Below are 24,663 nucleotides of genomic sequence, written 5' to 3'. Positions count from 1 at the left end.
TGAAACAAACAAACAACAAAACAAAACACAAAAGATAAATGAAACAAAAAGCTAGTTCTTTGAAAAGATAAACAAAATAGGGCCAGGCGTGGTGGCTCATGCCTGTAATCCCAGCACTTTGGGAGGCAGAGGCAGACGGATCACGAGGTCAGGAGATGGAGACCATCCTGGCTAACATGGTGAAACCCCGTCTCTACTAAAAATACAAACAATTAGCCAGGTATGGTAGCAGGCACCTGTAGTCCCAGCTACTCGGGAGGCTGAGGCAGGAGAATGGCATGAATCTGGGAGGTGGAGCTTGCAGTGAGCCAAGATCGCGCCACTGCACTCCAGCCCAGCCGACAGAGCAAGACTCCTTCTCAAAAAAAACAAACAAAAAAAAAGAAAGAAAGAAAAGATAAACAAAATAAATCAACCATTAGCAAGATTAGCCAAGAAAAGTATAGCGAAGATAAACATAAGCTCAATTAGAAATGAAATGGGAGATATTACTACCAATACCACAGAAATACAAAAGATCATTCAGAGCTATGAACACCTTTATGTGCACAAACTGGAAAACCCAGAGGAGATGGATAAATTTCTGGAAATATACAGCCTTTCTAGATTAAATGAGGAAGAAATAGAAAGTCTGAATAGACAATAACATTTAGCAAGACTGAAACAGTAACAAAAAATTGCCAATAAAAACAGTTTGGGACTAGATGGATTCACAGCTGAATTCTATTAGACATCCAGGGAAGAATTGGTACCAATTTTACTGAAAGTATTTGAAAAGATAGAGAAACAGAGACTCCTCCCTAAATCATTCTATGAAGTCAGTATCACCCTAATACCAAAACCAGGAAAGAACATAACAAAAAAGAAAACTAGACACCAATATTCCTGATGAACATGATGCAAAAATCCTCAAGAAAATACTAGCTAACTGGAGAGGGAGGAGCCAAGATGGCCGAATAGGAACAGCTCCAGTCTACAGCTCCCAGTGTGAGCGACGCAGAAGACGGGTGATTGCTGCATTTCCTTCTGAGGTACCGGGTTCATCTCACTAGGGAGTGCCAGACAGTGGGCGCAGGACAGTGGGTGCAGCGCACCATGCACCAGCCGAAGCAGGGCGAGGCATTGCCTCACTCGAGAAGCACAAGGGGTCAGGGAGTTCCCTTTCCTGGTCAAAGAAAGGGGTGACAGACGGCACCTGGAAAATCGGGCCACTCCCACCCAAATACTGCATTTTTCCGATGCGCTTAGGAAATGGCGCACCAGGAGATTATATCGCGCACCTGGCTTGGAGGGTCCTATGCCCACGGAGTCTCGCTGATTGCTAGCACAGCAGTCTGAGATCAAACTGCAAGGCGGCAGTGAGGCTGGGGGAGGGGCGCCCACCATTGCTCAGGCTCGCTTAGGTAAACAAAGCAGCCTGGAAGCTCCAACTGGGTGGAGCCCACCACAGCTCAAGGAGGCCTGCCTGCCTCTGTAGGCTCCACCTCTGGGGGTACGGCACAGACAAACAAAAAGACAGCAGTAACCTCTGCAGACTTAAATGTCCCTGTCTGACAGCTTTGAGGAGAGCAGTGGTTCTCCCAGCACATAGCTGGAGATCTGAGAACGGGCAGACTGCCTCCTCAAGTGGGTCCCTGACCCCTGACCCCCGAGCAGCCTAACTGGGAGGCACCCCCCAGCAGGGGCAGACTGACACCTCACACGGCCAGGTACTCCTCTGAGACAAAACTTCTAGAGAAATGATCAGACAGCAGCATTCGCAGATCACGAAAATCCGCGGTTCTGTAGACACTGCTGCTGATACCCAGGCAAACAGGGTCTGGAGTGGACCTCTAGCAAACTCCAACAGACCTGCAGCTGAGGGTCCTGTCTGTTAGAAGGAAAACTAACAAACAGAAAAGACATCCACACCAAAAACCCATTTGTACAACACCATCATCAAAGACCAAAAGTAGTTAAAACCACAAAGATGGGGAAAAAAACAGAGCACAAAAACTGGAAACTCTAAAAAGCAGAGCGCCTCTCCTCCTCCAAAGGAACGCAGTTCCTCACCAGCAATGGAACAAAGCTGGATGGAGGATGACTTTGACAAGTTGAAAGAAGAAGGCTTCAGACGATCAAACTACTCCGAGCTACAGGAGGAAATTCAAACCAAAGGCAAAGAAGTTGAAAACTTTGAAAAAACTTTAGAAGAATGTATAACTAGAATAACCAATACAGAGAAGTGCTTAAAGGAGCTGATGGAGCTGAAAGCCAAGGCTCCAGAACTACGTGAAGAATGCAGAAGCCTCAGGAGCCGATGTGACCAACTGGAAGAGAGGGTATCAGTGATGGAAGATGAAATGAATGAAATGAAGCGAGAAGGGAAGTTTAGAGAAAAAAGATTAAAAAGAAACGAACAAAGCCTCCAAGAAATATGGGACTATGTGAAAAGACCAAATCTGCGTCTGATTGGTGTACCTGAAAGTGACGGGGAGAACGGAACCAAGTTGGAAAACACTCGGCAGGATATTATCCAGGAGAACTTCCCCAATCTAGCAAGGCAGGCCAACATTCAGATTCAGGAAATACAGAGAACGCCACAAAGATACTCCTCGAGAAGAGCAACTCCAAGACACATAATTGTCAGATTCACCAAAGTAGAAATGAAGGAAAAAATGTTAAGGGCAGCCGGTTACCCACAAAGGGAAGCCCATCAGACTAACAGCGGATCTCTCGGCAGAAACTCTACAAGCCAGAAGAGAGTGGCGGCCAATATTCAACATTCTTAAAGAAAAGAATTTTCAACCCAGAATTTCATATCCAGCCAAACTAAGATTCATAAGTGAAGGAGAAATAAAATCCTTCACAGACAAGCAAATGCTCAGAGATTTTGTCACCACCAGGCCTTCCCTAAAAGAGCTCCTGAAGGAAGCACTAAACATGGAAAGGAACGACCGGTACCAGCCGCTGCAAAATCATGCCAAAATGTAAAGACCATCGAGACTAGGAAGAAACTGCATCAACTAACAAGCAAAATAACCAGCTAACATCATAATGACAGGATCAAATTCACACATAACAATATTAACTTTAAATGTAAATGGACTAAATTCTCCAGTTAAAAGACACAGACTGGCAAATTGGATAAAGAATCAAGACCCATCAGTGTGCTGTATTCAGGAAACCCATCTCACATGCAGAGACACACATAGGCTCAAAATAAAAGGATGGAGGAAGATCTACCAAGCAAATGGAAAACAAAAAAAGGCAGGGATTGCAATCCTAGTCTCTGATAAAACAGACTTTAAACCAATAAAGATCAAAAGAGACAAAGAAGGCCATTACATAATGGTAAAGGGATCAATTCAACAAGAAGAGCTAACTATCCTAAATATATATGCACCCAACACAGGAGCACCCAGATTCATAAAGCAAGTCCTGAGTGATCTACAAAGAGACTTAGACTCCCACACAGTAATAATGGGAGACTTTAACACCCCACTGTCAACATTAGACAGATCCACGAGACAGAAAGTTAACATGGATACCCAGGAATTGAACTCAGCTCTGCACCAAGCGGACCTAATAGACATCTACAGAACTCTCCACCCCAAATCAACAGAATATACATTTTTTTCAGCACCACACCACACCTATTCCAAAATTGACCACATACTTGGAAGTAAAGCTCTCCTCAGCAAATGTAAAAGAACAGAAATTATAACAAACTGTCTCTCAGGCCACAGTGCAATCAAGCTAGAACTCAGGATTAAGAAACTCACTCAAAACCGCTCAACTACATGGAAACTGAACAACCTGCTCCTGAATGACTACTGGGTACATAACGAAATGAAGGCAGAAATAAAGATGTTCTTTGAAACCAACAAGAACAAAGACACAACGTACCAGAATCTCTGGGACACATTCAAAGCAGTGTATAGAGGGAAATTTATAGCACTAAATGCCCACAAGAGAAAGCAGGAAAGATCCAAAATTGACACTCTAACATCACAATTAAAAGAACTAGAGAAGCAAGAGCAAACACATTCAAAAGCTAGCAGAAGGCAAGAAATAACTAAGATCAGAGCAGAACTGAAGGAAATAGAGACACAAAAAACCGTTCAAAAAATTAATGAATCCAGGAGATGGTTTTTTGAAAGGATCAACAAAATTGATAGACCGCTAGCAAGACTAATAAAGAAAACAAGAGAGAAGAATCAAATAGATGCAATAAAAAATGATAAAGGGGATATCGCCACCAATCCCATAGAAATACAAACTACCATCAAAGAATACTACAAACACCTCTACACAAATAAACTAGAAAATCTAGAAGAAATGGATAAATTCCTGGACACATACACCCTCCCAAGACTAAACCAGGAAGAAGTTGAATCTCTGAATAGACCAATAATAGGATCTGAAATTGTGGCAATAATCAATAGCTTACCAACCAAAAAGGGTCCAGAACCAGATGGATTCACAGCCGAATTCTACCAGAGGTACAAGGAGGAACTGGTACCATTCCTTCTGAAACTATTCCAATCAATAGAAAAAGAGGGAATCCTCCTTAACTCATTTTATGAGGCCAGCATCATCCTGATACCAAAGCTGGGCAGAGACACAACCAAAAAAGAGAATTTTAGGCCAATATCCTTGATGAACATTGATGCAAAAATCCTCAATAAAATACTGGCAAACCGAATCCAGCAGCACATCAAAAAGCTTATCCACCATGATCAAGTGGGCTTCATCCCTGGGATGCAAGCCTGGTTCAACATACGCAAATCAATAAATGTAATCCAGCATATAAACAGAACCAAAGACGAAAAGCACAAGATTATCTCAATAGATGCAGAAAAGGCCTTTGACAAAATTCAACAACCCTTCATGCTAAAAACTCTCAATAAATTAGGTATTGATGGGACGTATCTCAAAATAATAAGAGCTATCTATGACAAACCCACAGCCAATATCATACTGAATGGGCAAAAACTGGAAGCATTCCCTTTGAAAACTGGCACAAGACAGGGATGCCCTCTCTCACCACTCCTATTCAACATAGTGTTGGAAGTTCTGGCCAGGGCAATTAGACAGGAGAAGGAAATAAATGGTATTCAATTAGGAAAAGAGGAAATCAAATTGTCCGTGTTTGCAGACGACATGATTGTATATCTAGAAAACCCCATTGTCTCAGCCCAAAATCTCCTTAAGCTGATAAGCAACTTCAGCAAAGTCTCAGGATACAAAATCAATGTACAAAAATCAGAAGCATTCTTATATACCAATAACAGACAAACAGACAGCCAAATCATGAGTGAACTCCCATTCACAATTGCTTCAAGGAGGATAAAATATTTAGGAATCCAACTTACAAGGGACGTGAAGGACCTCTTCAAGGAGAACTATAAACCACTGCTCAATGAAATAAGAGGACACAAACAAATGGAAGAGCATTCCATGCTCATGGGCAGGAAGAATCAATATCATGAAAATGGCCATACTGCCCAAGGTAATTTATAGATTCAATGCCATCCCCATCAAGCTACCAACGACTTTCTTCACAGAATTGGAAAAAACTACTTTAAAGTTCATATGGAACCAAAAAAGAGGCCGCATTGCCAAGTCAATCCTCAGCCAAAAGAACAAAGCTGGAGGCATCATGCTACCTGACTTCAAACTATACTACAAGGCTACAGTAACCAAAACAGCATGGTACTGGTACCAAAACAGACATATAGATCAATGGAACAGAACAGAGCCCTCAGAAATAACGCTGCATATCTACAACTATCTGATCTTTGACAAACCTGACAAAAACAAGCAATGGGGAAAGGATTCCCTATTTAATAAATGGTGCTGGGAAAACTGGCTAGCCATGTGTAGAAAGCTGAAACTGGATCCCTTCCTTACACCTTATACAAAAATTAATTCAAGATGGATTAAAGACTTCAACGTTAAACCTAAAACCATAAAAATTCTAGAAGAAAACCTAGGCATTACCATTCAGGACATAGGCACGGGCAAGGACTTCATGTCTAAAACACCAAAAACAATGGCAACAAAAGCCAAAATTGACAAATGGGATCTAATTAAACTAAAGAGCTTCTGCACAGCAAAAGAAACTACCATCAGAGTGAACAGGCAACCTACAAAATGGGAGAAAATTTTCGCAACCTACTCATCTGACAAAGGGCTAATATCCAGAATCTACAATGAACTCCAACAAATTTACAAGAAAAAAACAACCCCATCAAAAAGTGGGCGAAGGACATGAAGAGACGCTTCTCAAAAGAAGACATTTATGCAGCCAACAAACATGAAAAAATGCTCATCATCACTGGCCATCAGAGAAATGCAAATCAAAACCACAATGAGATACCATCTCACACCAGTTAGAATGGCGATCATTAAAAAGTCAGGAAACAACAGGTGCTGGAGAGGATGTGGAGAAATAGGAACACTTTTACACTGTTGGTGGGGCTGTAAACTAGTTCAACCATTGTGGAAGTCAGTGTGGTGATTCCTCAGGGATCTAGAACTAGAAATACCATTTGACCCAGCCATCCCATTACTGGGTATATACCCAAAGGACTATAAATCATGCTGCTATAAAGACACATGCACACGTATGTTTATTGCGGCACTATTCACAATAGCAAAGACTTGGAACCAACCCAAATGTCCAACAATGATAGACCGGATTAAGAAAATGTGGCACATATACACCATGGAATACTATGCAGCCATAAAAAATGATGAGTTCATGTCCTTTGTAGGGACATGGATGAAATTGGAAATCATCATTCTCAGTAAACTATCACAAAAACAAAAAACCAAACACCACATATTCTCACTCATAGGTGGGAATTGAACAATGAGAACACATGGACACAGGAAAGGGAACATCACACTCTGGGGATTGTTGTGGGGTGGGGGGAGTGGGGAGGGATAGCATTAGGAGATATACCTAATGCTAAATGTTGAGTTAATGGGTGCAGCACACCAGCATGGCACATGTATACATATGTAACTAACCTGCACATTGTGCACATGTACCCTAAAACTTAAAGTATAATAATAATAAAAAAATAAATAAAATAAAATACTAGGTAACTGAATCCACAGAATATCAAAAAGATAATACACCATGATCAAGTGGGTTTCATACCAGGGAAGCAGGGTTGGTTTAACATATGCAAGTCAATAAATGTGATACACCACATTAACAGAATTAACAACAAAAATTGTATAATCATCTCAATAGATGCAGAAAAAGCATTTGACAAAATCCAGCATCTCTTTATGGTTAAAATTCAGCAAAATTGGCATAGAAGAGATGTACATTAAGGTAATAAAGGCCGTCTATGACAAACCCACAGCTAACCTTATGCTGAATAAGGAAAGGTTGAAAGCATTCCCCCTGAAAACTGGAACAAGACAAGGATGCCCACCTTCCCACTTCTATTCAACACAGTACAGAAAGTCCTAGCCAGAGCAATCAGAAAAGAGAAAGAAGGGCATCCAGATCAGTAGGAAGTCATACTCTTGCTGTTTGCCAATGATATGATCATATTACTAGAAAACCCTAAAGACTCATCCAAAAAGCTCCTAAATATGGTAAATTAATTCAGGAAAGTTTCAGGATACAACATCTATGTACACAAATCAGTAGCACTGCTATACACCAACACCAACCAAGCTGAGGATCAATCAAGAACTCAATCCCTTTTACAATAGCTGACAAAAATATGTAAAATACTTAGGAATCTACCTAACCAAGGAGTTGAAAGACCTCTACAAGGAAAACTACAAAACACTGCTGAAAGAAGTCATTGACAAAACAGACAAATAGAAACACACACCATGCTCATGGATGCATAGAATCAATACTGCCAAAAGCAATCTATAAATTCAATGCAATTCCCATCAAAATACAATCATCATTATTCACAGAACTAGAAAAAAATCCTAAAATTTAGATGCAACCAAAAAAAGAGCCCACATAGCCAAAGCAAGAATAAGCAAAAATAAAAAATCTGGAGGGATCCCATTACCCAATTTCAACCTATACTACAATGCTATAATCACCAAACCAGCATGGTACTGGTAGAAAAATAAGCATGTAGACCAATAGAACAGAGTAAAGAACTCAGAAATAAAGCTGAATACTTACAGCCAACTGATCTTTGACAAAGCAAACAAAACTGTGTAAAGTGGGAAAAGGACACCCTATTCAACAAATGGTGCTGGGATAATTGGCAAGCCACATGTAGAAGAATGAAATGATCCTCATTTCTCACCTTATACAAAAATCAACTCAAGATGGATCAAAGACTTAAATCTAAGACCCAAAACTGTAAAAATTCTAGGAGATAACATCGGAAAAACTCTTCTAGACATTGGCTAACACTTCTACACAGCAAAAGAAATAATCAGCCAAGTAAACAGACAACCCACAGAGTGGAAACAACCTTCACGAACTTTGCATTTCACCAAGGACTAATATCCAGAACCTATAAGGAACTCAAACAAATCGGCAAGAAAAAAAACAAATAACCCCATCAAAAAGTGGGCTAAGGACATGAATAGACAATTCTCAAAAGAAGATACACAAATGGCCAAAAAACATGAAAAAATGCTCAACATCACTTATCGGGGAAATGCAAATCAAAACCACAATGCAATACCCCCTTATTCCTGCAAGAATGGCCATAATTAAAAAATCAAAAAATAATAGATGTTGGCGTGGATGCAGTGAAAAGGGAAAGTTTTTACACTGCTGGTGGGAATGTAAACTAATACAACTGCTATGGAAAACAGTGTGAAGACTCCTAAAAGACCTAAAAGTAGAATGACAATTTGATCCAGCAATCCCACTACTGGGTATCTACCCAGAGGAAAAGAAGTCATTATAATAAAAAGACTCTTGTACTCACATTTATAGCAGCACAACTCACAGCTGCAAAAATACGGAACCAGCCTAAATGCCCATCAATCAATGAGTGGATAAAGAAAATGTGGTATGTATATACCATGGAATACTACTCGGCCATAAAAAAGAATGAAATAATGGCATTCACAGCAACCTTGATGGAGTTGGAGACCACTATTCTAAGTAAAGTAATTCAGGAATGGAAAACCAAACATCATATGTTCTCACTTATAAGTGGGAGCTAAGCTATGAAGACACAAAGGCATAAGAATGATATAATGGACTCTGGGGACTTGAGGGAAAGGGTGAAATTGGGGTGAGGGATAAAAGAATACACACTGGGTACAGTGTACACTGCTTGAGTAATGGGTGCATCAAAATCTCAGAAATCACCACTAGCGAACTTTTCCATGTAACCAAACACCACCTGTTCCCCAAAAACTATTGAAATGGTTTTAAAAAATAGAAAAATAAGCTTAGATGAAAAAATATTCAAAGAGTAGAACAATATTGATAATATAATTCCATGTATGTAGAAAAACTATTTCCCTGCAAAGGCACAGAAAATATCTGAAAGGACACACACACACACGCTTGTGCACACACAATTATTAACAGTGGATACTTTTAGGGAATTCATATAGAATATTGGCAAGATAAGCAGAATTTTACTTTTACCTCTATACAGATATAGTTCTCTACTATTTGTATTACCACGAACACACATTTCTTCTGTTATAAAAATTATTTTTAAAATAATATTTAATATCATGGGAAGATATTTAATATCTATAGTAAACTGAAAGAGCAAGTTATACAACAGTAAGTAAAATATGATCTTCCTTTAGAAAATAATATATATTTTTTGAGACGGAGTTTCACTCTTGTCACCCAGGCTGGAGTGCAGTGGCATGATCTTGGCTCACTGCAACCTCTGCTTCCTGGGTTCAAGTGATTCTCCTGCCTCAGCCTCCCAAGTAGCTGGAATTACAGGTGCCCGCCACCACACCTGACTAATTTTTTGTATTTTTAGTAGAGATGGGGTTTTGCCATGTTGAGCAGGCTGGTCTTGAACTCCTGACCTCAGGTGATCTGCCCACCTTTGCCTCCCAAAGTGCTAGGATTACAGGCATGAGCCACCACGCCCGGCATAGAAAATAATATTTATGCAAAGAAGAAAGATTGGGTGGGTATACACCAAGATGTGAACAATGATCTCAGAGTGTTTATTAGTCTGTTCTCATGCTGCTAATAGAGATATACTTGAGACTGGGTAATTATAAAGGAAGGAGGTTTAATGGACTCACAGCTCTACGTGGCTGGGGAGGCCTCACAATCATGGCAGAAGATGAAGGAAGAGCAGAGGGACATCTTACGTGACAGCAGGCAAGAGAGCTTGTGCAGGGGAACTCCCATTTATAAAACCGTCAGATCTCGTGAGACTTATTCACTACCATGAGAACAGTATGGGGGAAACCACCCCCATGATTCAATTATGTCCACCTGGGCCCGCCCTTGACACATGGGGATTATTACAATTCAAGGTGAGATTTGGGTGAGGACACAGCCAAACCATATCGAAGTGGATGAATTTAGATGATTTTTATTGTTTTCTTTTGCACGAATCTTGATTTTCTAAACACTTTTTATTCTTTAAGAGTTTGATTCATCACGCATTTCTTACAAAATGATATACTTCATTAGTACTCTTAAAAAGATAGATCTCTGATTCATGGAGCCAGAAGATAACTGGATACAAAACTATCTGATGTGAAAGTTATTTCTTCCACCAAATTTCAGTCATGTAAGATCTCTTAATTTTTGGATTTATCCTCTATACATGGCTGACTTCATCTATGTTTTATGTGGAATAAGTAGCAAATACTTCTGAGCTTCTTCAAAATGAAGTGGAAAGTAAAATATAAAATGAGTGAAGAAATCAGAACAAAGAAAATATGATAGAAGGAGAGAGAAAATGACATCACAAGATGAACTCTGTCCCTTAAGGGCCAGCACTTTTTTTGAGGGTGATCTAGTCATGCGTCGCTTAATGGCAGGGATACGTTCTGAGAAATGCATCCTTAAGCAATTCTGTCATTGTGCGAACATCATGGAATGTACCTACACAAACCTAGCTGGTATAGCTTACTACACACCTAGGCTAGATGGTATAGCCTATTGCTTGTAGACTAGAAACCTGTACAGCATGTTACAATACTGAATGCCACAGTTGTAATATGACAGTAAGTATTTGTGTATCTAAATATATCTAAACATAGAAAAGGTACAGAAAAAATATAAAAGATAAAAAATGGTACACCTTTATAGGACACTTATCATGAATGGAGCTTGCAGGACTGGAAGTTGCTCTGGGTGAGTCAGTGAGTGAGTGGTAAGTGAGTGTGAGGGCCTCACACATTATCGTACACTACCGTAGACTATAAATGCTGTACACTTAGGCTACACTAAATTTATAAGAATAAATTTTATTTCTTCAATAATAAATTAATCTTAGCTTACTGTAACTTTTTTTACTTTAAACACTTTAAATTTTTCTTTTGACTCTTTTGTAATAACACCTAGCACACTGTACAAAATACTTTCTGTCCTTTTCTATAAGTGTTTTTCTTTTTTAATAATTTTTTTTTTAACTTTTTAAAAGGTTTTGTAAAAAAACAGGACACAAACACATACATTGGCCTAGGCGTACACAGGGTGAAAATCATCAGCATCACTGCCTCCAACTTCTACATCTTGTCCCACTGGAAGGTCTTCAGGGGCAATTACAGGCATGGAGTGGTCATGTCCTATGATAACAATGCCTTCTTCTGGAATACCCCTCAAGACCCTGCCTAAGGCTGGTTTATAGTTAACTTTTTAATATACATAAATAGAAGGACTACACTCTAAAATAGCAATAAAAAGCAGAGTACAGTAAATACATAAATCAGTAACATGGTTGTTTATTATCGTTATCAAGTATTACATTGTATTTAGTCTGTTCTCACACTGGTACAAAGAACTACCTGAGGCTGGGCGCAGTGGCTCATGCCTGTAATCCCAGCACTTTGGGAGGCCGAGGCAGGCAGATCATAAGGTCAAGAGATAGAGACCATCCTGTCCAACATGGTGAAACCCTGTCTCTACTAAAAATACAAAAATTAGCTGGGCGTGGTGGTGTGTGCCTGTAGTCCCAGCTACTCAGGAGGCTGAGGCAAGAGAATCACTTGAACCCGGGAGGTGGTGGTTGCAGTGAGCCGAGATCATGCCACTGCACTCCAGCCTGGCGACAAAGAGAGACTCCATCTAAAAAAAAAAAAAAGAACTACCTGAGACTGTGTAATTTATGAGGAAAAGAGGTTTAATTGACTCATAGCTGTGCAGGAAGCAGGCTGGGAGGCCTCAGGAAACTTACAGTCTGGTGGAAGGAGAAGGGAAAGCAAGCACATCTTAGCACGGGAAAGCAGGAGAGAGAACAAGAGAGCAAAGGGGGAAGTGCTACACACTTTTAAACCATCAGATTTTGTGAGAACTCACTCACTATCATGAGAACAGCAAGGGAGAAATCTGCCTCTGTGATTCAATCACACCCCACCAGGCCTCTCCCTGAGATGTGGGGATTACAATTCGACATGAGATTTGAGTAGGGAAACAGAGCCAAACTATATCATACATAGTATACAGAATTGTATGTGTGTTAGTTTTATATGACTGGCAGCCAATAGGTTTGGGTACACCAGCATTACCACAAACACATAAGTAATGTGTTGTGCTACAATATTGCAAAGTCTAGGACATCACTAGGCTATAGGAATTTTTCAGTGTCATTATAATCTTATGGGCCCACTGTTGTACATGTGGTCTGTTATTGACTAAAACGTTATGTATTGCATTACTGTACTAATTCTTCTAAGCAACCCCCTAACTCTTACCCACCCCAAAACGAGACCAGAGCTGGGGAGGGTCAAACTGTCCTGAGATGGAGGCCAGAGAGAAATTACTCAAGTGCATGAGCTATATGCAGACAATAACAACAATGACAGCAACAGCTCCTGAGGCTTCGTATGGGTCAAGTTCTATGCTAAATCATGATTTTATTCAGATAAACAGTTTTATTTAATCTTCACAAGAACCCCATTCTTAGTAGGGAACATTTATTGCTCCTACCCATGTTTCCCCTTGACTCGCTAGGAGGGAAACATTTTGGAGGAGCTCTCTGAGCTTCTCAGTTCTGTCCCCTTACTTCCTCCTCAGGAGGAGTTGGGAGAGTTGGTGAGTTTGAGAGAAGGGATGAGCAGCGGCAGCTCCTTTGCAGGGATGTCTGTTCTCCAACCCAGGAAGATCTCTGCCCTCCATACACTAAGCTTGCTCTGGAGAACTCTGCTTCTGTACTTCTGGAGCCCTGGTGTGTTCCTCAATTCAGCTTTATCAGTAATAAGCCGGACACCATCTACAATTGGTTATCTGAAACTCCCTGGGTAAGTTGGGTTTCAAAATTCAGAATTTTTCAGATTTTAGACAGGTCATGTGATTCACCTACAGGTTCTAGGTCAACTCCCTATCATCAAACACATTAATATTTTTGCAATAAAATATAAGAATATTCACACTAAATGGGATGAATTAAGACTACATCACATCAATTCAGATCACATTTTGTGGTCAAATGAGTTCAGATGTGCTTCATGGATGTACCATGAAGGTAATGAAGCTTAAGTTTCAGCCCCCACCCCAGTTGCACAGGCCACTTCTTTGGCCAGATAACTTATTTTGTATTTATACTCATATATATATATACTCATATATATATATATAAAAGTATATATGAATATATATAAGTATATATGAATATATGAGTATAAATATGTATGTATGAGTGTGTGTGTGTCTGTGTTTGTGTGTAACCCTCAAAAATGTAAGCTTCAGGCTCCAGAAAACCTAGATTCCCCCATGGAGAAAGATATTATTTCCTTCCCTAAAACCCTGATACCCAAAAAGGTAGGTACCACTATTATTCCCATGTTACCTAGGAAGAGACTGAGGGAAGAGGGGGTAAGTACCTTGACACCCAGTTCTAAGTGGCAGAGTTTAGTTTTAAACTCAGATGATGTAAGGCCTGAGTTTGTGCTTTTAACCACTGCCTTTCTACATTTGTGAACAAAAATAAGAAAATTGTTGACATTCTCTTTTCAGCTAAAATAAATCCTAGAGGATATCTTTTATCCCAATAAATATAACCTAAGGAATCCTAATTTCTGTCAAACCTCTCATTCTAATAGGAGAAGAATGAAACTCTCCTAATAACGTCCCCTAGAAATTTAGGAAAAGAGCACTACAGTAACATTTCTGTATACTTCCTTCTAAAGAGAACCCCCAGGATTAGATCCTATTCACACCTTACCATTCTCCTGATATTGAGCCTTCAATATTAGGTGAATGCTACTCTTTTCCCACAAAATGTAATTGTATTTGCATTCCTCAATATCCTATGTTTGGCTTTTCATGAAATTCAATCTGGAAATCAGTAAAAACCATGTACATAGGATCCTGTAACATTGCTATAATAGTAAACAATCTCACATTTCTCTGCACAAAAAACCCAAGAGAAAGGGAAAAGGGAATGCACATATTTTACAAATGAAGAAACTAAAGACAAGAGAAAGTAACTTCTCTAATTACACTAAGTTTTGGCAAAATTGGTAACAAAGCTCTGGACATTTTTCTCCTAGGCCAAGCCTGTTTATCTAAGGAGCATCAACTCTGGACATGTAGGTTATAATTCATTAATATTTCAGGAATAACTTTATCTGCTGAATAAATTGCTGATGAAGCTTCCCAAAACAACAAAACCATTCATACATTCTGACTGATTCTTATTTCTTTCTCAGATTCTCCACTTGGACTAAGAAAACAGTAAGGAAAAATTTTGTTCTACTCCTCACAATTATAATAGTATTTTAAAATACACTATTATGAAATATAAATACATGTATAGAGAAAATGATGATCTCTTGAAGAGGATAATAATGATATTCTCCACCCATCTATAACACACCTGAACAGTTTGCCATGTATTTGTTTTGGATTTATTCTTAAGTAATAAAGTCCCTGTGAGTGTTTCTCCAATACCATTCTTTTTTTTTTTTTTTTTTCTTTTTTTCTTTATTATTATTATTATTATTATTATACTTTAGGTTTTATGGTACATGTGCGCAATGTGCAGGTAAGTTACATATGTATACATGTGCCATGCTGGTGCGCTGCACCCACCAACTCGTCATCTAGCATTAGGTATATCTCCCAATGCTATCCCTCCCCCCTCCCCCCACCCCACAACAGTCCCCAAAGTGTGATGTTCCCCTTCCTGTGTCCATGTGTTCTCATTGTTCAATTCCCACCTATGAGTGAGAATATGCGGTGTTTGGTTTTTTGTTCTTGCGATAGTTTACTGAGAATGATGATTTCCAGTTTCATCCATGTCCCTACAAAGGACATGAACTCATCATTTTTTACGACAAATGGGATCTAATTAAACTAAAGAGCTTCTGCACAGCAAAGGAAACTACCATCAGAGTGAACAGGCAACCTACAAAATGGGAGAAAATTTTCGCAACCTACTCATCTGACAAAGGGCTAATATCCAGAATCTACAATGAACTCCAACAAATTTACAAGAAAAAAACAAACAACCCCATCAAAAAGTGGGCAAAGGACATGAACAGACACTTCTCAAAAGAAGACATTTATGCAGCCAAAAAACACATGAAAAAATGCTCACCATCACTGGCCATCAGAGAAATGCAAATCAAAACCACAATGAGATACCATCTCACACCAGTTAGAATGGCAATCATTAAAAAGTCAGGAAACAACAGGTGCTGGAGAGGATGTGGAGAAATAGGAACAATTTTACACTGTTGGTGGGACTGTAAACTAGTTCAACCCTTGTGGAAGTCAGTGTGGCGATTCCTCAGGGATCTAGAACTAGAAATTCCATTCGACCCAGCCATCCCATTACTGGGTATATACCCAAAGGACTATAAATCATGCTGCTATAAAGACACATGCACACGTATGTTTATTGCAGCATTATTCACAATAGCAAAGACTTGGAACCAACCCAAATGTCCAACAATGATAGACTGGATTAAGAAAACGTGGCACATATACACCATGGAATACTATGCAGCCAATACCATTCTTTTCTTGCATTATCCAGGGGTAACCAGCAACCCAAATTTTGTATATAAATCCATGATAATTTATATAGTACATTTATATTTAAAACTATTTAAATATAAGATTTTTTGTATTTACATAAAATAACTATCATATGATAACATTATATACATACATAATGTTTATATGTGTGTATATATATATATAGTCTTAGATCTATCATTCTACAACTTGTTTTTATGCTCTATGGTGTTTTGAGATTCATGTTGATATTTAAAGCTAGTAGTTTTATGTCTTTAGCTTTTGTGATATTGTGAATGGGACTTTTGTTCCAATTATGTTTTCTAACTGGTTATGGCTGTTATGTGAGGACTTTTATTGATTTAGATTCAAGGAAACTTTCTGAATTCATTTATTACTTCTAATAGTTTGTAGATTCTCTTGGGTTTTCTATGTGGCAAGAACAGCACTTTCAAATAATCATCTTTCTGAGGGTGACCGGCTACTTTGCAGAATAAAAAGCTCGTAGGTTATCTGATTTCTAAAATAAAATCACTGTCCGGTATCCACAAGCATACATTGCAATAGAGGTATCCTATCCCCATCTTGAATGTTTTTCAAGAGGTAGAATTATAACCCTGCTGTTTTCTTACTCTGTCACCCAAAGATTTTATTCCGTGGCGATTACTTGGTGTGACTTCAAATGGAACACCATAAAGCCACAGGACTGGAAGTGAATGGGTGTCTTTTATTTCAAGAAGAGAATATTACCTCACTTAGGAATACCTGTAATTTCATATAACAACGGACTTTTTGGAGAAATTGTCTTTAGATTTAGGAAGCTCCTAATCAGATTTCTACGTAAATAGATTGAAACAAAGGTGTTCTCTTTTTGTTTATCAATAAAACAAGTTGGAGAAGAACTGTGAGTTCAACATCATCTGTTACCATTGGGAAGAAAAGTAGGGTCACATAATGAAAATCAAGGTCAAAGATCCATTACCTTTGTGGTTATTTATTCTGACCACCTATCAGTGCTGGGGGAAATGACCAGTAATCCCAATAAAGCAAGAGTCTCCTGGGAGAGCATAGTCTGATTTCCATGTGAACTGTGAGGCAGAGCTTTAACTATATGTCCTTTCTCATTATTTTGAACTGACATAGTTAAAGGACATTTCCCCCAAACGCTGCTGAATAGAAAACACGACCAAATAAACTATATGTGTCAGTTAGAGTTCTTTGGATGCAAACAATAGAAACTGACTAATTTAAGCAAAAAGTTATTAGAAATATTCTAGGTAGCTCAGGGAGTCAAAGGAAATGTTGAACAATTAGGCCTCAGGAGGAAAGGCATGAGGCAGCTCTGGGAATCTGGGTAACAGGAAAGCATGGATAGTCTCTTCAGAGAACTGCCACATGCTAGCTCTACACATACTCCTGCCTGTGTCACTCCACTCAAGGTACAGACTCCTGGAAGGTAAAGACTAATTTTCCTGATTTGTGCCACGTGGCCCCTTCTTGATGTGTGTTGGTGTCAGAAGGAGGGGGGCAGGGAGGGCACCTTCATTTTCATATCATTCTGAGACTATAATTGATGATGAAGGAGACGTTACTAAGGAAATCAGGGCTTGCTTACTCAAGAAGGGAGAGAATTGAAGGGGGACACAACAGGCATTCATTTCACCCCTCTTTACCAAGGCTTAGCACAGCAGCCTCCTGGCATAGCCTAATGGCATTAGCACCAAAGAGGTCTAGGACCCCAAAAGGAAGTAACTCCAATGAAACGATCTGAGAAAGTCAGGGAGAAATCCTGCATCAAATCTGCGGAGAACATCAAGCTGCCAGCATAGAACTCAGCCTTCTCGGAAAAAGTAGCCTTATGACACATGTGACTAATGAGACTGAGCCTTTGAAATCTGAGAAGATCTGTTCAGTGGGCATTTATGGGTAAGGTGGCCTAGAAAGCTTCCAGGAAACAGAAAGACTTAAAGGGATTTCCTCTCTTTCTTCCCTTTCCTTTTCTTTCCCCTTTCCTTTCCTTTCCTTTCGTTTCCTTTCCTTTCCTTTTCCCTTTCCTTTTCTTTTCCCTTTCCTTTCCATTTCCCTTCCCTTCCCTTCTCTTCCCTTCCTTTCCCTCCCCTTCCCTCCCCTCCCCTCCCTTCCCCTCCCCTCCCCTCTCCTCTCCTTTCCTTTCCTCTTTCTTTCTTTTCTTTATTTCTCTTTTTCCTTCCTTCCTTCCTTCTTTCCTTCCTTCCTTCCTCCTTCCTTCCTCCCTCTCTCCCTTCCTTCTTTCCTTCCTTCCTTCTTTCTTTCTTTCCTTCCTTCCTTCTTTACTTCAGACTATTGTTTGAGCAGGTAGCGCCCCCAGAAGACTTCTTTGGTGCCCATCTCCTACTGTGAATCCTTAGCTTGACTACATAGCTGAGGTTTCTTCCTAAGACATCTCTCCCATCATCCTTGTTTAGCTCTGCTGCTGCTCCTATTGCCCTTGCCTGTAGGGCAGGTAAATGTGCAAACTCAGGGCAGGCTGCCTGGGTTCAGATCCTAGCTCTTCTACCTACTTGCAGGGTGACTTTATCTGTTTGTATCCTGGCTAATAGGAGTTACTGCTGCTGCTTTACAACTTACAGCTTTAGACTTTCCCTAATCTTCCCTCCTTCTAGATGAGATTTACTAAGATGATACCCAATCATAGAATTACCACCACTTCCTGATAGCATCCAATCCAGAGAAAAGCCTGGGTTCCTTAAGACCTTTTCCAAATCACCTAGCATATGACCAAATTCTAGGATAAGTTCTTTCAAACACTGTCTTACTGAGATAACCCAGATTTCCCCATGGCATGCATTCTTCCTCTCTGTAACGAGGAATAAACCCAACTTGTTCAACTACAGGTATGTTCCTGGTGGCCTTTAGCTGAAGTGTACTGACACAATAATGGGCTTTGAAATTCAAGTGATTCAGTTTGGCATCCTAGCTCCACCACTTACCAGCTATATGACCAGTATCTTACCCACACTTCTATGAGTTCAAATTCTTTAGATTCCACATATGAGTGAGATCATGCAGATATGTGTCTTTCTGTGACTCGCTTATTTCAGTTAGTACAGTGTCCTTCAGGTCCATCTGTATTGTCACAAATGATAGGATTTCCTTCTTTATTAGGGCTGAATAATATTTCATTGTTATTATACCACATTTTCATTTTCCATTCATTTGCTGATGAGCACTTAGGTTTATTCCATATCTCCACTATTGTGAATAATTCTGCAGTGAACATGGAAGTGCAGATATTTGTTTGACATACTGATTTTATATCCTTTGGGTATATACCCAATAGTGGGATTACTGACATACTGCAGTTCTATTATTATTTTTTTGAGGAACTTCCATGCTGTTTTCCATAGTGGCTACGCTAATTTGCATTCTCACCAACAGTGTGCAAAAATTCCCTTTTCTCCACATCCTCCTCAACACTTATTATTCGTCTTTTTTTTTTTTTAAGAGATGGGGGTCTCAAAAAGTGAGCAAAGGATATGAACAGACAGTTTTCAAAAGAGGACATTTATGCAGCCAACAGACACATAAGAAAATGCTCACCATCACTGGTCATCAGAGTAATACAAATCAAAACCACAATGAGATACCAACTCACACTAGTTAGAATGGCGATCATTAAAAAGTCAGGATACAACAGGTGTTGGAGAGGATGTGGAAAAATAGGAACACTTTTACACTGTTGGTGGGAGTCTAAACTAGTTCAACCATTGTGGAAGACAATGTGACGATTCCAAGGATCTAGAACTAGAAATACCATTTGGCCCAGGGATCCCATTACTGGGTATATACCCAAAGGGTTATAAATCATGATACTATAAAGACACATGCACACGTATGTTGATTGCAGCACTATTCACAATAGCAAAGACTTGGAACCAACCCAAATGTCCATCAATGATAGACTGGATTAAGAAAATGTGGCACATATACACCATGGAATACTATGCAGCCATATAAAATGATGAGTTCATGTCCTTTGTAGGGACATGGATGAAGCTGGAAACCATCATTCTGAGCAAACTATTGCAAGGACAGAAAACCAAACACTGCATGTTCTCACTTATAGGTGGGAATTGAATAATGAGAACACGTGGACACAAGGTGGGGAACATCACACACTGAAGCCTGTTGTGGGGTGGGGGATGGGGGAGGGATAGCATTAGGAGAAATACCTAACATAAATGACAAGTTAATGGGTGCAGCAAACCAACATGGCACATGTATACATATGTAACAAACCTGCACATTGTGCACATGTACCCTAGAACTTAGAGTATAATGAATAATAAATAAATAAATAAATATTAAGAGATGGGGTCTTGCTATGTTGCCTAGGCTGGTCTCCAACTCCTGAACTCAAGTGATCCTCCCACCTCAGTCTCCCGAGTAGCTGGGGATTATAGATGCAAGCCACCATGCCCACCTTCCCGTGGTATAACAAGTGTAAGATAATATCCCATTGTGGCTTTAATTTGCATTTCTCTGATGATTAGTGATTTTGAGCATTATTTTCATATAGCTGTTGGCCATTTGTATGCCTTCTTTTGAGAGCTGTCCATTTAGGTTCTTTGCTCATTTTTTTAATAGGGTTGTTTTCTTGCTATTGAGTTCCTTATATATTCTGGATATTTACTCCTCATTAGATGTATGGTTTGCAAATATTTTCTCCCATTTTGTAGTTTGTGTCTTCATTCTGTCAATTGTTTCCTTTGCTGTGCAAAAGCTTTTAGTTTGATAAAATCCCATTTGTCTATTTTTGCTTTTGTTGTCTGTGCTTTGGAGTCATGTAAAAAAAATCATGGCCCAGACCAATGTCGTGAAACTTTCCTCCTATATTTTCTTCTAGCAGTTTTACAGTTTCAGGCCTTATGTTTAAGTCTTTAGTCTATTTCGAATTGATTTTTACATATGGTGTAATGTGAGAGTCTAATTTCATATTTATGCATGTGGATATCCAGTTTTTTTCATTATCATCTATTGAAGGAACTGTCCTTTCTCCATAGTGTGTTCTTGGCACCTTTGTTGAAAATCAGCTAACTGTAAATGCCTGGGTTTATTTCTGGGCTTTCTATATTGTTCCATTGGTCTGTGTGTCTGTTTTATGCCAGTTAAAATTGTTTTGGTTACTATAGCTTTGTAGTATATTTTGAAGTCAGGTAGTGTGATGCCTTAAACTTTGTTCTTTTTGTTTAAGATTGCTTTGGTTATTCACGGTCTTCAAGAGTTCCATACAAATTTTAGGATTGTTTTTTCTATTTCTGCGAAAAATGTCATTGAAATTTTGATAGGTATGCATTTAATCTGTAGATTGCTTTGAGTAGTATGGACAGGTTAACAATATTAATTCTTCCAATCTGTGAACATGGAATATTTTTCCATTTATTTGTGTCTTTTTTTTTCATCAATGTTTATAGTTTCAGTGTACAAATCTTTCACTTCGTGGTTAAATTTATTTTTAACTTTTTAAATGTTTTGTAGCTATTGTGAGTGGGATTTTAAAAACTTCTTTTTCAGATAGTTCATTGTTAGTATATGGAAATGCTACTAATTTTTGTATGTTATTTTTGTTTCCTACAACTTTATTGAATTTCTGTATTAGTTTTAACAGTTTTTTTGTAGAGTCTTTAATTTTTTAAATATATTGTAATATTATGTTTTCTTCAAACAGAGAGACACATTTTCACTACTTCCTCTCTAATTTGAATGCCCTTTATTTCTTGCTCTTTTCTAATTGCTTTGGCTAAAACTTCCAGTACTATGTTGAATAGATGTGGCAAGAATGGGCATCTTTGTCTTGTTCCTGATCTTGGAGAATGTTCTTTCAACTTTTCATTGTTGAGTTTGATGTTAGCTGTGGTTTTGTCATATATGGCCTTTGTTGTGTTGAGGCACATTCCTTCTATACTTAATTTGTTGAGAATTTTTATTATGAAAGAATTTTGAATTTTGTCAAATGCTTTTTCTCCATCTATTGAGATGATCATATGGTTTTATCTTTCATTCTGTTAATGTTGTGTATCATATTTATAGATTTGCATATGTTGAGCCATCCTTGCACCCCAGGAATAACTCCTGCTTGATCATGTTCAATGATTCTTCCAATGTGCTGCTGAATTCAGCTTGCTAGTATTTTGATGAGGGTTTTTGCATCTATGTTCATCAGGAATATTGGCCTATAATTTTCTTTTTTTTTTATAGTGTCCTCGTCTGACTTTGGTTTCAGGATAATTCTGGGCTCATAAAGTGAGTTTGGAATTATTCACTGTTCTTCAATTTTTTGGAAGAATTTGAGAAAGGTTGCTATTACCTCTTCTTTAAATGTTTGGTAGACTATGAAGTGAAGCCATCAGGTCCTGAGCTTTTCTTTGATGGGAGATTTTTGACTACTGATTCAGTCACGTTACACATTATTGGTCTGTTCAGATTTTCTGTTTCTTCATAATTCAACCATGGTAGGTTTTATGTTTCTGGGAATATATCCATTTATTCTACATTATTCTATTTGTGGCATATAATTGTTCATAGCAGTCTTTTATAATCCTTTGTATTTCTGTGATATCAGTTGTAATGTCTCCTCTCTCATTTCTGATATTTATGAGTCCTTTTTCCAAAGTCTAGCTAAAGGTTTGTTGATTTTGGCTATTTTTTCAAAAGTTTTCTTGATCTTTTCTATTGATTTTCTAGTGTCTATTTTGTTTTTTCTGCTCCAATCTTTATTATTTCCTTCTTTCTACTTAATTTCTTTTTTTTCTAGTTCCTTGAGGTATAATATTAAGCTGATTATTTGAGATCTTCTTTTTTTGATGTAGGCATTTATTGCTACAGACTTTCCTCTTAGAACTGTTTTTGCTTCATGACGTAAGTTTTGGTATGTTGTGTCCTTTTTCATTTGTCTCAAGTATATTTTGGTTTCCCTTTTAATTTCATCTTTAACCCATTAGTTGTTCAGGAGCATGTTGTTTAATCTCTGTTTTTGTGAAAGTTTCAAATTCCTCCTGCAATTCATTTCTAGTTTCATACTATTTGGGTTGGAAAAGATACTTGATATGATTTCAATCTTCTTACATTTGTTAAGTCTTGTTTTGTGACCTAACATATGATCTATCCTGGATTATGTTCCATGTGCACCTGAGAAGAATGTGTATTTTGCTGCTCTTTGAATGGAATGTTCTGTTTATGTCTATTAGGTCCATTTGGTTTAAAGTGTTGTTTAAGTCATGTTTCCTTATTTTTTTCCATCTGGATGATCTGTGCATTGTTAAAAGTGGGTTATTGAAGTCCACTACTATTATTGTATTATTGCCTATGTCTCCCTTTATAACTATTAATATTTGCTTTCTATATTTAGGTGCTTGGATGTCTCTTGCTGTCTTACTTTGTGATTAGGTGATTTTTCTCTATGGCATACTTTGATTCCTTTGTGATTGTTGTTGTTGTTGTTGTTGTTGTTGTTGAGACAGGGTTTCGCTTTGTCGCCCAGGCTGGAGTGCAGTGGCATGATCTCGGCTCACTGAAACCTCTGCCTCCCAGGTTCAACCAATTCTCCTGCTTCAACCTCCTGAGTAGCTGGGATTACAGGTGTGCACTACCATGCCTGGATAACTTTTGTATTTTTAGTAGAGATGGGGTTTTACCATGTTGGCCAGGCTTGTCTTGCACTCCTGACCTCAAGTGATCTGCCTGCCTTGGCCTCCCAAAGTGCTGGGATTATAGGCATGAGCCACCATGCCCAGCCTGATTCCTTGCTTTTTGTCTTTTATGTATCTACTGTAGGGTTTTGCTTTATTGTTACCATGAGGCTTACATAAAATATTTTATAGTTATAACAGTCTATTTTAAGCTGATAATTTAACTTTGATTGCATACAGAAACTCTATACTTTTACCCCACATCATCCGCATTTTATGTTTTTAATGTCACAATGTATATCTTTTTATATTTGTATCCCTTAAGAAATAATTATAGCTATTATTATTTTTTAGTAGTTTTGTCTGTTAACCTTCATCTCCTGTGAAGGTATTTTTGTGCATGGATAGTTATTCAAATTGATGTTTCTGTGGAGGGACAAGCACTAGAAAGTCCTATTCTGCCATGTTGCTGATGTCACTTGCTCAATATTTTTTATTATTATTAGCTCAGTTATATTATTTTCTTCATCTAAAAAATATGAATTCAAAACATTGTATTTGATTTTGATTTTAAAGAATGGTTGAGCTATCCTTGATTTCATTCCACTTGTTCTTGCAAAATCACATAAACATGAATTCCAGTGTTTGCACGTGAATGCATGCATGCATGCATTTGGTGAAGGGAGGAGAGGAGAGCCTAACATTTATTGAACATGACATGCCAGACACCTTGCCAGTGTTGTTTATTTTTAATAGTGGAAAAAGCTATAGAGAGTATTTCTGTAAATATTTTTGAGGCTAGATATGAAAATTTTCAACAGAACTACAAACAATTCTGCTGAAAGAAAGGGCCATCCTCCTGCGGAATTCAAGACTGAC

Source organism: Pongo pygmaeus, chromosome 6 (genome assembly GCF_028885625.2).
Source record: "Pongo pygmaeus isolate AG05252 chromosome 6, NHGRI_mPonPyg2-v2.0_pri, whole genome shotgun sequence".
NCBI lineage: Eukaryota > Metazoa > Chordata > Mammalia > Primates > Hominidae > Pongo > Pongo pygmaeus.
Note: the sequence above shows the minus strand (reverse complement) of the source record.